Genomic DNA, 15,686 nt, shown 5'->3' with positions numbered 1-15,686 from the left:
TGGTTGATGGGTTTCCATTTTAAGAGCATTAAACCATTAAACTGCTTTTCCCCATCCTTTTTTTTTTTTTTTTGTGGTGAAGGAAAGTACAGTGTTTATTGCAGGTGTCCAAGCAAGGAGAATGGGCAGCTCATGTTCAAAAGACCCAAAATATCCAGTGGTTTTTAGGGAAGAGTTTTTAAAGACAGTGTGAAAAAGAGAGTCAAGAGGTGTGTGATCAGCTTGTGCACAGTTATTCTGATTGATTGGTGGTAAGGTTATAGGATGATGTTTTTGGAATCACAGTCATCAATCTTCTGATTCCAACTGGTCTGGGGTCTTTGTGCTCATGGTCAAGCATGCAATTAATATTTTTCACCTGGTGGAGGTTTTAGTCTCTGCAAAACATCTCAAGGACGTGGTTCAGAAATTATTTATAGCCCTTGAGGAGGAAGTAAATGTCCTTGACTTTGTTTTATGGTTAAACTAGTATTATTTTGTCTTACTTGACTGTTTTCCTTTGTTTCTGCATTTCCACACTTCTCTGTTGCCAAATATTAAAAAAAAAAGTAATGGCACGTATTATTTAGTCATCCTTCAGGTGAACAATTTTGGGTGACCGTTTCATGATTCAAAAAAGCTAAACATCAGATCCTCTACCAGGCTCTGACTGTCAGCTGTGCTAGTCTGGGGCAAGAGTGAAGGGCCTTAACACTCAGATAAGAGTGAGTCTAGAACAGCACAAGCTGGCTGCTAAAAAGCTTTGAGGGAGTTTATTTCTTGCATATCCTTTATATGTGGGGAAGTCCTTTCTGCCTGCTGAAGTAGTCTTTAAACCGTTTCACAGGAGAACTGGTTAGAGGGATTGACCATGTTCTTGGAAGAGAGAAGATTAGGGTGGGGGGTGGCAAGGGGTTCCAGGAGGCCCGTTGGTGAGTTGGGATCTTGGCTCAGGATTGGACCATTGGCCTTTCCTGATGCTGGTGCCATCAGGTACCTACTCACCCCCCCTCAGGGAAGATGGAGGGGGTTCCTCTGACTTTCCAGAGAGAAGATCAGGTCACCCTGCCACAGAAGCAGCAGAAGTGGACAGTTCGCCAGCTGGGGAAGGTACTCAGTATTGGGTGAACAGATGAGAGACATGCAGCCATGTTCTGTGAAGTTCAAGATGGTGGGAGCATGCCCACTTTGTTGCCTTGGTTTACTGCAGAAGGGAGAAGGAAATGTAAATTACTTGGAAAAATTATGGTCACTTTGAATTAGTTTAACCAGTCTTCTAAGTCTATGAACCAGTGCTATATATATATTTTTTTAAGTTATTAAAAAAAGGTAACCCATTGACATTGAAGAGCCTAAGCTACTCCAGTAGATGGCCCATGGAGCGAAATGCAGTACAGGTGTCTCATCACCACACAGTGAAGTGACCAGAGCAGGAGATGCTGGCTGTGGGATTCTCTAAGCAGAGCTTCTGAGCCGGCTGGCTGAGATGGGTGACAGGGATGCAGAGATGTCCTTGCGGCCAGGTGGCCCCAACCCAACTCTTGAGTAGCCCTCATTTTACTGAAATGCACTCTGCAAGTACAGTTTTTGTTACGTCGTGAGGCGAGAAAGTTGGGGCATCTGATTTGTGCCCTCCATGCACACTATTCTGAGAAGAGATGATTCCCTTGGTCTCAGAGGTCTACAGCTATTGTGAAGAAGGTTCATTGTGCTGGACTAGACTGTTCACGAGAGTGTTCCTGCACTGGTGTGTCAGGGAGGGATGGAATTGGCAGGACACTCTCCTGGACCTCAGGGTTTATGGAAAGTCTTAGTGGAAAATAAGGTTGAAAAGTGATTATTGTTGATGACCTTAACTGGAAGGCTGTTAATACTTCATCCTATAAAAGAATGGAGAGCCCTCGGGTTTGTGAGGAGGAGAATACCGACTTGAATTGGACAGGGAAGCCAGTGGGGTAAAAAGGCCACTGGTGAGAGGCAGACGTGAGCTAATACGGCCTTGAATTTGCCTGATGGGGAATAAAAAGCAGGGACAGGTGCCAGAGACACTGTGCGTGGAGATTGGGTAGGGATTAACTGGATACTAGGGGCTGAGGACAAGTCATCTGTTCATTCAACAACTGGGGTGCCTTCTCTGCTTGGCCTGTGCTGTGACCCTGGATTCTGGTGATGGGTGGGATGGCCTGTTCCTCTCCTCGAGGGTCTTAACTCTGCCTGGGGGAGACAGGGCACGATGCCCTGGGAAAGAGGAAGGATGGGCAGGAGCATATCTGAGAGATGGCACCTGAGTGAGGACCAGAAGGTGACACAGACCCTGAGAATAGTGGATCTTCGATTTTAGGGGTGCTGAGTGTGAGCATAGGTGAGGTGAGCTGGGTTCTAGAGAGGGTGGTCTGAGATCGTGTCTCCTGCCCAGAGGGGCATGTCTTTGACCCTGCTAGATTTCTGCTGGCTCTGGGGGCTGGGTGCAGAACTTGATTCGTCCTTGTGTCTCTTCCTCCCCAAACTAATAGCCCTTTGTGTTAGCTGAAAGTGTGATAAATAACAGGTAAAAGAATAAAATATCTGAGGGACTGTCTCCTATATCTGAGTTTGTTCTGTTTTGTTTCCAAGAGTGAAGTAGTGATGGATGGATGGAAATTAGAAGGACATGGCCCTTAACTTGGCCTGAGAAAGAGCCTTGTAGCAATTAGCGGGACTGGGAAAAGGCTCGATGTGATTCCTGTGCCCTGGGAGCTGGTTGGTAATCAGCATTTTCTAGAGTCTGAGAATTTTCCAGCTTGAGGTTTTGGACACTTTTCCAGACAGACCTAGAGCAATTTAAGACGCTTCTCTGAAACATTCACATGAATTTTTCCAACAGCTGCTGCTTCCTAGTTTGAGAAAGTTTTCTTGTTTCATGCATTGCTTGAATGTTCTCAAATCCTGACTCTTGTAGTGGAGTTCAGGGGAGAAGACAGGTGGAGTGTGTTACCGAATGACAGTGCTGGTTTTGAGAGTAGGGAGTGGGGTTGTGGACAAAGGAAGGGGCCTTGGGGACCTGGCACTTGGAAAGAAATGACTTAGGTGTGAGAGTGGCATCTGCCTGATGATGACCAAGACACCATCAGGGTCCTAATTTTGAGGTCAAGGGTGGGAGTGAGGAATCAGGTGAGTTAGGTGAGGGCAACAGCCTGGTGTCTCATATACAGAGCTGGGAGGGCCAGCATGAGCCCTGGCTACCACCCACTTTAGGAAGCCTTCCTGTAGGGCCTGGGCCCTGCTCCAGCTCCATGTCCCCTGGGCCGTGTGTCTTCTGCTGTCCTCGCACTTTCCTTGCTGTGTCAGTGGCCAGAGGACCTGTCTCCTTCCCACTGGTCTGTCTGCTCTGTTCCCTGCCTCACACGTAAGTGCTGTGCTGTTCCGATGGAAGGAAAGAAGATAACCCTGCTCACGTGTTTCTTGCCAAGGACCCCTGGTCTGCTCTGTGGAGTGCTAAGAGTGTGGTTGGCTTGTGTGTACAACTCACACAATGGAAAAGAAGATGAAAAGGTCCTAGTTTATGACCCAGGCTGGCAGTGTTTTGTTTTTTTGTTTTTTTTTTTTAAACATTTCCCCCCCCTCCCCTGCACCTCACAGCATGCAGGATCTTCATTTCCAACCAGGATCGAACCCACGCACCCTTCAGTGGAAGCGTGGAGTATTAATTAACCACTGGACCACCAGGGAAGTCCCTGGCAGTGTTGATCAAGTCCTTTAAGCCCCTTCCCTTGGCTTATATGTACCCTGCCTGGCAGGAGGTGAAGATGCACACAAGTTATTGAATCTACTGTATGGTTCATGGAATGAGGGTTTGCACAGCAAGGCTCACTGCTCCACGAAGTTTCCAGTAATTCAGTAAAGGGTTAAGTGAATGTGCTCTTATAAGAGGAATCGAGGGTGTGCTGACCTTTGCTTTAGGAAGTTTTCCCAGAGCCTTGGGAAGAATCCAGCCTGAGGATGCTCTTAGAGTCAGGTGGTCCTCGAAGGTGCGGTGGTTCAGATTTGAGCCTGGGTCTGGGAGATGGCTGACCTGCGTCTGTATCCCCATTTAACTTCTTAACCCTTTGACCTTGGCCAGTCACCTTGACTTCTCTCAGCCTCTGTTTTCTCACCTGTCAAGTGTGGGCATCAATGGCAGTGCCCCTGTGTGAAGTGTGGGTAGTAATAGCAGTCCCCCGTGTGAAGTGTGGGTAGCGTTGGTAGTACCTCATTCTGTGATTATGAAGATTAAATGAAATCAGGCATGTAAAGTACTGGCACCACGCCTGACACCAAAAAAAAGAATTTAACAATTGTTAGCCACTGTTACGCTTTTCCTCCTTTAGTAAACAAAATCTCTTGTCAGTGTGTTAAAGGTAATTCTTTGGATGTTCCTGCCTCTGTCAGCAGTGGGTTTTTTTTGTGTGTAGCAGTTTGAATCTGTGTGCTCACTGGTAGCTTTCTCAATGAAGAGTCAGTCCCTCCTCTTCCTGTGCCACCAAAGCCTGATGAACACTGATGAGTCCTGGATCATGGGGGACATCAGAGCCCCCACCTAGCAGCAGTGTCCCTGGGGTCTTGAGGACAGACCTACAGTGCCTGGGGCTCAGGCTGGATCTTGGTGCTGGGTGGTTAGGTAGGACCTAGGTCTGTGTGAGGTGGCTGGTGACAGAGCATGGCAGTGGGGTGGGCCTCGGAGGAGGCCAGAGGGTCCCTGCAAGGCTGGCCCGGTAAAGGTGAGGTGAGTGTACACCCCTACCCTTGCCTCCCTGGCTCTGCCCCTTCTCCCCCCTCCTCTCCCCTTTTGGTCTGAGAGGGCTGGTGGTCTGGGACTTGAGGCGACTTGCCAAGGAATTTCTTACTTGGGTTGGGTTGTATTGGCACGTCTGTGCTTTGAAAACATTGGAATGAGGTGGACTTTGTGGGCTACTTGGGAACCTGACCCCACTTAGGACAGTTTTTCTCTGGAATGTGGGGTCTGCATTCTGAACAGCTGACACAGGCAGGCACTCTGGTGTGTGCAAATGGAAGAAAGACATTTCAGTCCGTGTTGGACATGGGCTTTGTGTGACAGAGTCCTGCCTTTTTTGGGGTCCCCGGCTCACTCTGGGTCACCTGCCAGTCTCAGGTACAGGCAAAGTCCCACTGAGGGCAGAGCGCTCAGGTTTCTTCGGGCTTCTTATTTAAGATTTGAGCAGAGATTCACATGACATTTGCATTGTACCTCATAGCACATCGGTTTTAGTACTAAAATCTTCTACCAGCAAGGAAATCTCCAACTTGCCTCGAAAGCCAAAGCAAAGCGTATTTCAAAATTCTGGTCTCCTCACCATTGCACTCTGGGAGGCAGGCAGGCCCTTCACTGCTAAAGCTTTGGTGGGGGGTGGGGACTTGGGCTTTGCTGCCTCTCTCCTCCTGGAGCAGGCTTCTCCAGGTGTCTGACTCCCTAGCACAGTTTCCTTCCTGCTTGCTCCCTAGATGCTGGCTCTTTGGCCGAACTCTTCCCAGCCAGCGAGGCCCTGTGTCTGCCCAGCACCTCCCCTCCCCAGTGGCCCTTCTGTGAGGATAAAGTGATGGGAAGTGTCTATGCAGGGTGCTTGGAAGCTCTCATGGCCTAGGGAAGCCTGGTGTAGCCCACCCTCCCCTCCCCTCTTCCCTGCCTCCTCTGAGACCTTGGGGAGGCTCTGCTTCTTCCGTCTTGGGCTCAGTTTGGCTTATAAAGGCTGAGGGCAGTGAGGACATTTTGACAGTTCTCTGTAACACCCTCCCTGAGGAGCCCCTCTGTTCCTGACCACCTCTGATCATACTTTTATTGTTAGGTACATTGTCAGGAAGATGTGGTTCATGACGTTTGTCAGTTTGTTTTTTTTTTTTTACATCAATTCCCATATATTTAATCCTTTTTTTTGGTAATACCAACAGTAAAATCCATTTTCATTGTATTTCCCTGTTATATATCAGTACATTTACTGATACATATATAATACAATGCACACGTGTGTGTATATAATATACATAGATACCTACAAATTTTTTGGAATCAGTCCTGCAACTAAACTCATTATTTCCATTAAATATTTAGTTAATTTCCTTAGATATTAATGTTTATTTATTTGGCTGTGCCAGGTCTTAGTTGCGGCACGTGCTATCTTCATTGCCGTGTGTGCAGGATCTTCGTTGCGGCAGGGGGGATCTAGTTCCCTGATCAGGGATTGAACCTGGGCCCCCTGCGTTGCGAGTGCGGAGTCTTAGCCACTGGACCACCAGGGAAGTCCCTCTCAATATGTTCTTAATGGGCTTGTGTAGTGTAAGCCACAATTTACTGACAAATGTTGCCATCGTTGTAGTTTCTCCCTTTGAACTTTGCAGCATTTTAATCAGTCATGAAATTTTTGTGATTGTTGTGATACATCATCAGTGTTTGTGGCACTGATGAAGCATCTGGGACTGGGAACTGGCTTGTTGGCCTGGACCTTGCCGTGAGGCCTCAGGACTCCTGGGCTGAATACGTGGACTCAGTCAGGGCCATCAGGGCTGTGATATGGTTGTTAGATGGCTCCAGCCACTTGTCAGAAGTTACTAGATGGATTTGACAGTTAGACCTGGTTCCTGACAGATGGTCAGAGAAACTGAATTCTGTCTGTTAGGAAAGCTTAGTTGCTCAGATGGTTGTAGCTTGTTTTTGTTTTGTATTTGAAGACCCAACATCAGACTGGATTTCCACAATTCTACCAAGGCCACCCTTCTGTCCAAAACTCAGCTAGGGGGCATCTGGAAGATTTGTGGGTGGACAGCTCTGACCTTGCCGCCTGTCTGCGTACTCACTAGCTGCTGTGGATTTGGATCTAGGGGGACCCTTTGGTGTTCTGGAAACTACCACCTTACGTAGACCTCAGTCACTTGTTCTCAGTCTCCCGTTAACAGCCTGGGACCCTTCATGAGGATCAAGGTGGCAGAGGCCAACTGAGGCTCCAGGTCCATCCAGCAGCAGTGGGACAGCTGGTGGGTGTTTTCCTTGGCAGTGAGCAGGCAGCAGCCCTGCCTCCCAGGAAGTGCCCAAGTGCCACTGGTGCCCTTTTGGGCAGGGGTCGGTGGGGGGTGGGGGGCAGGTAGTAGGGGAGTGGGTTTTAGAGGTGAAAACTGGAGGTCCTCTCCCATACTGTGTGGTCTGCCCAGTTTACATTTCTTTGGTACTATTTCTGCCATCCTACCTGCTGCTATATGACCAAAATAGTCTTATCTTGGACCTTACAAGGATAAGCTTTGTGAACTACTTTGGGTAGATTTTGTTTGGATTTCAAGATCATGAAGTTGTTTTCCTTTAGGCCCAGGTAGGTCTTCATTTGTATACAGTGCGACCAGCACAGAACACTGCTCCCTCGGTGCTCTTGAACAGGTTTTCCCTTCTCTATCCCAGTTCTGGAAAGTGAGACACTGGTTCTTAAACTTGTGGGGAGCACCAGCCTTAGTTACCAGATTGCACCAGATTTAGCTGCTTATTCATCAAGACCACACGTTTGAAGATGGCTGGTGAGGAAGTATAAACTCTGGGCTCAGCCTATGGCCTTCATGTTGCTCCTAGGAGAGACTTGGGGTGATTTGCTGGTCTTTGCCCCGTCTGTAGACACGCAGATCATGGTTAGTGCTTGTGTCATCAGAGTTGGGGGGCTGTCTTCACGGCATGGAGAAGGTGCTCAGCTGGTGGCTTCGCGTCTGCTTTCTCAGCACACACAGGCACATGACCATAGGACCTGGCTTGAGGCAGCACATGGCGCCTGTGGCCAGGGCCCGGGATCCCTTAGAGGCAGTGGAGGATGCCTAGTCCGCTGGCGAAAGGATTCTTGCTTTTCCAGGAGATTGTGTGATAAATAAGGTGTTGCTTCTTTAAAAACAGACTCAAGAAAACTTGCCACAGGAATAGAATGGCTGGAGCTTTTATTGCTTGACATGAAAATAAATACGAATACAGCTGGTTGCGATGCTGTGTGTTGTGGAGGCCACCTGGATGGTGCCTTCTTGAGAATGAGGCCCATGGCTGTGGGACCCTCCTGTTCAGGCCGCTTGCTGTGATGGAGATCTTCTGCAGCTGGGGATTTTTGTGATCTTCACACTCAGAGTTTTCTGTTCTGAGTGGTCCTGGAAACTCAGTTACCCTCTCAGCCTCCCCCTTGTTGGTTGTCCCAGGAGGACACTGTGTATTTTGCAGTCACAGGTCACACAGGGACATGTCTGTTTGGAAGGGAGACAGCCTGCTTGCCCAAGCTAAACTAGGTGGGGAACCCCAGAAAATCATTTTTACCCCCTCCTTATTCTGGAGCGGTTAACCAAAGTGATAATTGTGGTGCTTCATTTCTATCTGAAATTATTGGTAACAAACAAAATGCCCTCCTCCTGTTGGAGTTGGATATCTCATGTGGGGTCATTTGGTGTTACTGTTTTTCCACACAGCATCCATGGACTTGGCCAGTGTGGTAACTGACTCCCCTGGGCCTGACTCTGTGTCAGCCTCACAAGGTAGGTGTGGGTATGGTGCTCACACCTTGTGGAGGGGATGTGGTGTTTTCAGTGATGTTGATTGGTGAGTGCACTTTTGGGGCTAGTTGTTTGTATCTCCGTTGTCTTGAGTTTGACATGTCTGGACCTCAGGGCTCTCACACTGCCAATTGGGCCTGTGTAAGTGTTCCTGAGTCTAGCTCAGGTGCTCCAAGGAATAGGTTTGGGTTGTGCTGTGATATCTCTGGCTTCCACTTACAGCAAAAGATTGTGCCCAAGACAAGCTAGTCATCTTTATCCTTCATCTGACAGGCATTTCTTGACTCCCTTGGTTCATGGCTGTGAGATGGGGCTGGAATAGGTGTGTCCTGGGGAGATAGAGTGCTCTGGGAGGCAAGAGCTGGGGTGAGACTTGGCATGCTTGAAATGCATCTGATGTATAACATTTAATTCTGCTTTCAACTCACTATTCTAAGTCTTTCCAGTATCCTTTTGTGCTGTTATATATTTGGGGAGTGGAGGGAAGGACTGGTTGATAGCAGAACATGTCAGGGACATTGGTGGTCTGGGAAACAGGATTCTAGAGGCGTAATTTTTGGCTGGGCGTGTACCAGGCCCATGGGCCTTGTTCTGTACGCACTAAGGCCTCAAAAGGTTAAAATAATTTGTTGTTCTACCTCGAAGAGACATTGTGCTGAGTGAAATAAGCCAGACAGAAAAGGACAAATACTGCATGATTCCATTTATCTGAGGCACCTAGAGTAGTCAGATTCATAGAGACGGAAAGTAGGATGGTAGTTGCCTGTATGAGGATGGGAGGGAGGGAAAAATGGGTAGTTAGTGTTAATGGGGACAGAGTTTCAGTTTTGTAAGGTGGAAAAATTCTGGAGATGGATGGTGGTGATGGCTGTACAACCGTGTGAATGTACTTACTGCCACTGAACTGTGTGCTTAAAAATGACTAAGACAAAAAAAATGACTAAGACAGTAAATTTTATGTATATTTTACCACATTAAAAAAAAAAGAACCTTTCTGAATTCAGAAATATCCTGCACCCTTATGAGAGCATGCATTTTCATCCTCCAAGTGTTAGCTTAGGGAGAAATGAACAGAGGCACTCACATTTTGATGGCCTACCCTTTGCCAGATACTAGGGGCTTAAAAAAAAGAGATACGCGTGATTCTAGAAGGCTCATTGTAACATCATCTTGGGAGCATGATTCCGTGGGTGTTCTTTGGTCCCTAGAGGAGTGGGGCCTGGATATGCTTCCTCCCCTCAATAGGGTGACACAGAACTGGAGTCTGCAGGAGATGTAGAGGGAGCAGGGTCCAGGCGCATTTGAGATCTCCTCTCCTCCAGTGCTCAGCACAGAGATTGAAGGTAATCCTTGTTTCTCTGTGGCTCTTTGTTAGAGAATTCCCTTAGTGTGGCACACGTTGGTGTGTGTGCACAGGAGGGGAGACTCCCGTGCGTAGGTCCTTGTTACTAACAGAAGTCATTTCCTCTTTTGTTCTTATGACATGTTCTTCCGGGTATCCTTTAATATCGTAGTGCACTAGTGATAAACATTTCAAACACTTACCAAAGTCTCAGACTTGCCTAGATGTGGACATTTGATTCCTGGGCATTTTAAACATGGGGGTGTATCTGAAGTTTTGAACTGCTGAGTGGACTGCCTGGGAGTCACTGCTAGGGAGCGAGGGTGGAAATACTGAAAGGAATCTCGTTATGAGGAGTCAGAACATTTTGAGGAACAGCATTATTGGTAATAGTCAAAGTAAGAGCTAGTTGCTTCTGTTTGAGAGCCTCCCTGGAGCCACGGCCTGTCACTTGGTCCTCAGGATAGTCTTGAGTCCTAAGGGGCTAGGTGGGCTACCAGGGGCACAGTTGGATTTGGCCCCAGGCTGGGCGGCCTTTTTAATTGCCAGCAGGGTCATGGCTGAGCAGTGGGTGTGTGATTCATCGGGAGGACTCTGCTTGTCATCATCAGGATGGTCTGGTGGGGTTGGGGTGGGGGGCTGAACGCTCAGGAGAAAGGAGGGGCGTGGTGGAATCACGTCTCTGAGAGGGCAAGGGTCTCTTGGAAGGGTTGTTGCTGGGTTTTTATGGAGGGGTGTGAAATCTTGGCAATAGAAAGGGGGAGGAGAGCACAGGGTGAGGGTTAATGGGTGCTGGGGTAGCTCACACTTCTCAGTGGTGACCTGGGAGGCCCTTCTAGACATAAGGCCATTGAGGCCTATGGGACTCTCCATGCACCTTCTCCAAATAGCCATGTGAGGGAGTTGGGGAGAGTTCCTCCCCTGGGAAGCTCTGGGCCCCCCAGGGGCTGTGGCGGTGCTGTGGCCTTGCCTGTCTCCATGGTGTTTCTTCCTGATGTTATGTTTATATTGGTATGTTTTTGCATCGAGTTGGTGGTGAAAACACAGTAGGTGGGTATTTATGACTCAGAGAGGACACCGTTTTGTCATTTCTTCTCCATGCCTCCTTGGGCCTTGGATAAGGAGATGAGCAAGAGCCCTTTCTCTTTTGGACCATAGAGTGTTTGGGGGAGAGAGCCTCGTGGGATGCTTGATGTCGTGTCAGGATCAGTTGTGCCGAGTGATGGGGCTGTGGTCCTCGGGAGTGGAAGGGGAGAGGGTGCCTAAGGAACACATGTTTTGAGTTTGAAAGATGAGTGGAGGGGAAGGAAGGACTTTCCTGGCAGTGAGAACAGCATATGCAAAGGCCTGGTCGTGGAGGAAGGCAGATGTGGTGGGTAAGAGGAATCAAAACAAGGCCATTGCGGTTGGAGCCAGGAGCATGGTGTGTGTACACATACTGTGTGCGTGCCAGATGACTTCATAGGGTCACCTGGGCCTAAACAGGCAGGGCCTTAGGTAAAGGCTGTGGTGAGGTATTGAGGGTGTGGGGTGTTGAAGGGTTTTAAGGAGCTTTAGGAACAGCTGCATTGGCACAGGGTGGGGAGTGGACAGTCTGTCTTGGTGAGGCCACGGTTACTGTGGCTGAGGGAGGACAGGCAGGGGCAGATGGGGGGTCTAGAGGGCACATACTGGTTATTACCCTGGTGGGTGCTTTGGCTTGACAGTGGAGACCGGCCAGCTCTGGTTGCCAAGGATAGGCTTGTGCAGCTGGCCTTACTGTCGGCTCCTTGGCCCTCATGGGGCTGGTTCTTTGCCTCTGTCGTCTGCCTAGTCATGCTCTCCCTCCTCTGTGGGGATATAGGGTTAATGAGGCTCTGTGCCTTGGGGAGAACAGGTACTGCTTGGTCCCCTGGGGCTGACGGAGAGCCAAAGCACCTCCTTGCTGTGCCTCTGCCTTGACTTCTTGTCTCTGGCGTGCTGCTTTGCCTCAGGCACCTCTGTCCTTTTAATGGTCAGCAGAACCCATTAGGGCCACGGTTCCCTCCTGCTTTCAAGGATCAGGTAGTCAGTATTTTCAGCTTTGGGGGCCGTACTGTCTTTGTCACTACTATTCAGCTTTGTCCTGTAGGTGAAAGCAGCCAGTGCAAACAGTGCAGACTTCGGTGGGCGTGGCTGTCTCAGGAAAACCATTTGTCAGAGCAGGCCCAGGCAGTAGTTCTCTGACCCCTGGATTAGGGAATCGACTGTGACCCAAGTTAATCCTTCCCTAACCAGCCAGCACATGTTGGAGCTGTGTGACCTCTGGGCTTCCTTGAGATAATCCATTATTGCCCTGCCTTATTTTCTCCCTATCTCATAGGGCTGGCTGGGGACTTCCTCTCCTTGAGAGCTGGTAGTGCAGTCACTAAGACTGTTGGCAGAGAGGGTCTAGGGTGATCCTTTTTTTTGGTGGGGGGAGGTGCTCATTTTGTGTGGAACAAGTGTGCTTTGTGGACCTAGGGGTGGGAGAAGGTGAATAGTATTGTTGGGTTTCATCTTGGAGGCTTTTTGGCTTAATATCATGTTTCCAGGACTGGATTGGAGTCAGGGTGATAAATATTTGGGAGCAGACACAATTGAATTTTAGAGACAGCACAAGCATTTGGTGAGTGCAGATGGTGGTAGGAGACCGGAGGTGTGCAGCTTCCACAGGAGCCAGGCCTCAGAGGGGATGATGGGGCCCTCTGGGGGGGGGGCACCTTGGAGAACCCAGGCTTCCCCATCAAGTGCCTGTGGCCCCCGAGAGCTGTCCCTGGGCTGGCCATGGGCACTGCAACTTGAGTGTCTCTGAGGAACTGGAGCTCCCTAGACAGCAGCCAGTGTCTGGCTGGGGGCACCTCCCCTCAAGTTAAAAGGAAGTGGACTTCTCATGCCTGAGCTGGAGAGGATGAAATGACAACAGTTGACTTCTGTTGCCCGAAGTGCAGTGACTTGATTTCATGTAAATCACCAATCACTGCCTCCATACCAAGTGTGATCTCCCTCAGATTGGGAAATTGTTGTGGGGTAGGTCAAAGATTCGGGATGTGTGTGTGTGCATGTAAGTGGAGTACCCAGGTGCAGGGTCAAAGCCAAACCATAATGATTTATCAAGGGAGTGGAAGAGTCTCTTATGAGTTGGTAATTGTGTACTTAAGGGTTACTTGATACTGTTTTAAATATATGGGTTGGAAATAAAAACAGTAAAAGCTCTCTAAACCCAGCCAGTGTGGGGTAGATGGCACAGCAGCCCAAATGATATATCAGCGAGAAGCGATTACAGTTTATTTTAGACAAATGCTCCCAGTTCTGATGGTGCTAAGTGGTCTCTGCTTAGTTTTTGCTCCTTTGTGAATTTTGCACTAATTGTATCAAGGGGTTGTTGCTGTGTGAACTCCTCAGATTGGTTCTTTCTCCTTCAGTGTTAAACCATCTCTGCTCATTCATTCCATAAATATTTATTGAGCACTGGACGCTATTGGAGGTACTTGAGAGGAAATCAGGCACCAGGCAGACACCCCTTTCCTTGTGGCATCTATATTCTTGCCGGGTGAGAAAGACCATAGATACAGTAGCTGTGTTGTGTGGAGTTTGAGGAGGGGCCAGGGCTGTGGGAGAGAAGGGGCAGGGTGGGCCTCTTTGAGGGAGACATTTGAGTCGTGATTTGGGGGTACACAGAGGAGACAGCCATCGGGGTGAGAGTGATCGAGGCAGAGAGAGCAGCTAGGACAAATGGTCTAGCAACTACTGTTAGAACAGGCTGTATACAGACATTTCTGAGAAATCGTGTGAAGCTGAATATGGGCTGGGCATTTGTTGACATTTAGGGATTGTTGTATGGTAGTTATGTTTTCAAAGGTCATTTTCATCTTGGGATGCAAATTGAAGAATTGATTGTTAAAATGATAAAGTATCTGGGATTTTGTTGAAAACCTTCAAGGGGACCCCAAGTTGGGAGGGTGCCTGATGTGTTGGAGGCCAGCATGGCTGGAGGAGGGTAGACATGCGTCTGGGGTCAGGAGAGGATGGGGCTTCACTCTTGACTGAATGCAGGGCCTTTGGAGGGTTTTGAGCTGAGGAGTGAAAGCAGGGGGTCCAGTATGCAGACCTCTGTCCTATTGAGGGAGGATGGTATGGCTAGTGGAGGGGGGTGAGAGGTGGTTGGACCCCAGATGTGTTTGACGGCAAAATCAATAGCATTTCCTGATGGACTGGATGATGGGTAGTCCCATCAAGAAGGCAACTCCAGCCAAAAAAGATAAAAAGGAACTTTCCTGGCCGTCTAGTGGCTAAAACTCCGCGCTCCCGGTGCAGGGGGCAGAGGTTTGATCCCTAGACTTGGAACTAAGATCCCACATGCCTCATGTACCCATCCCCCCCCCCCCACCCGAAAAAAGGGCAACTCCAGATTTTAATCTGAGTATCTTGAAAGACTGAATTTGCTGTGAGCTGAGGTGGGGGAAGATGTGGTGGAGGGTGAAAGTCTGAGGTGATCTTAAAACTTCTTGTATATTGTTGCATACTGCCCCATGATGCACTGTATGCATTATGATAACCCGTTAAGGTGACCTTCCTTGCAGGGTTAACCCCACGGAGTTAGGGTACTTGGGTCTTTGTTGAAAATCATTTGTCCACATGTGCATGGGTGTATTCTGTTCATCTGTCTACTTGTCTGTCTTTAGGTTCCTATCATACTGTCTTGGTTACTGTAACTTTACAGTATATCTTGAAATCGGGTTGGGTAAGTCTTCCAAATTTGTTTCTCTTTTTCAGTGTTTCACTATTCTAGATCCTTGACGTTTCCATAAAAATTTTGGAATCAGCCTGTTTTTTCTGCAAAACATTTGGCAATTTTTGATTGAGGCTTTGAATCTATGAATCAATTTAGGGGAGAATTGACACCTCCTGACCTGTTGAAAAGTCATATTTCTCTGTTTGTTTAGGTTTTCTTTCATTTCTCTAAGTGAAGTCTTACTGTAGTTTCAGGTTATAGATCTTGTGTGTTTTTTTTTAAACATCATATTTATCCTTAAGTTTCGTATTTATGCTAGTATTAATTGATTTTTAGAGCTTTGCGTTTTGGTTGTTTGTTGCCATTGTTTGGAAATACTGCTGCCTTTTGTATATTGACCTTGATCCTGAAAAAGCCCAGGACCCCTACCTGAGGCTTCCCGTCCGTGGCAGAGAGAGGCCTTGGCTCGGGAGGTAAAAGAACTAGGATTGGGACTTCCCTGGTGGTCCATTGGGTAAGACTCTATGCTCCCAATTCATGGGGCCCAGGTTTGATCCCTGGTTGGGCAACTAGATCCCACATGCGTGCCACAACTAGACATGCAGCAACGAAGATCCCACGTGCTGCAGCTAAGACTGGGTGCAGCCAAAATAAATAAATATTACAAAAAAAACAACCCCAAATCTAGGATTAATGGCATCTACTGCATTTCCCAGCCTGAATGGGGCCAAAAAGAGTGGCAGAAAGGGCCCTCTCCCTAGGAGCTAGCCCTGGTGGTGGCTGGAGCAAGCCCTGGGCCTCGCTGAGAAGGACGCTGTGTGCTCCTTGGCGCCCAAAGGTCTTTCCATAGAGTTCACTGATATTTGCTTGTTTTGCAAGTTCTCCCGTGGGAGTATTTCTCGCCATCCATGAGCTGTGAATTGCTGTGAACCCAGTTTAAAAATAAAGGTTTCATATCAGAGCAAGCTCCTGGTGGTCATGTGGGTGCAAAGAATGACAACAGAGGTGATACTGACAATATTCGGCAAGCTACAGCTGACAACTGCCTGGGAGTCTGAGATTTGGCTCATTCACTGGGTTTAGCCTCTGTGCCAGAGCCCT

At 48.4% G+C, this 15,686-nt stretch overlaps 1 protein-coding gene across 3 annotated transcripts in view; it reads left to right on the top strand.

Annotated features, from left to right (window-relative positions):
• The window catches only part of GATAD2A (GATA zinc finger domain containing 2A), a 94,296-nt gene that overhangs the window by 20,051 nt on the left and 58,559 nt on the right, over positions 1–15,686 (top strand). The window lies entirely within an intron of this gene.

This window comes from Hippopotamus amphibius, chromosome 15, assembly GCF_030028045.1.
Source record: "Hippopotamus amphibius kiboko isolate mHipAmp2 chromosome 15, mHipAmp2.hap2, whole genome shotgun sequence".
In the NCBI taxonomy this organism is placed as follows: Eukaryota; Metazoa; Chordata; class Mammalia; order Artiodactyla; family Hippopotamidae; genus Hippopotamus; species Hippopotamus amphibius.
This window is presented reverse-complemented; position numbering and strand designations above follow the sequence as displayed.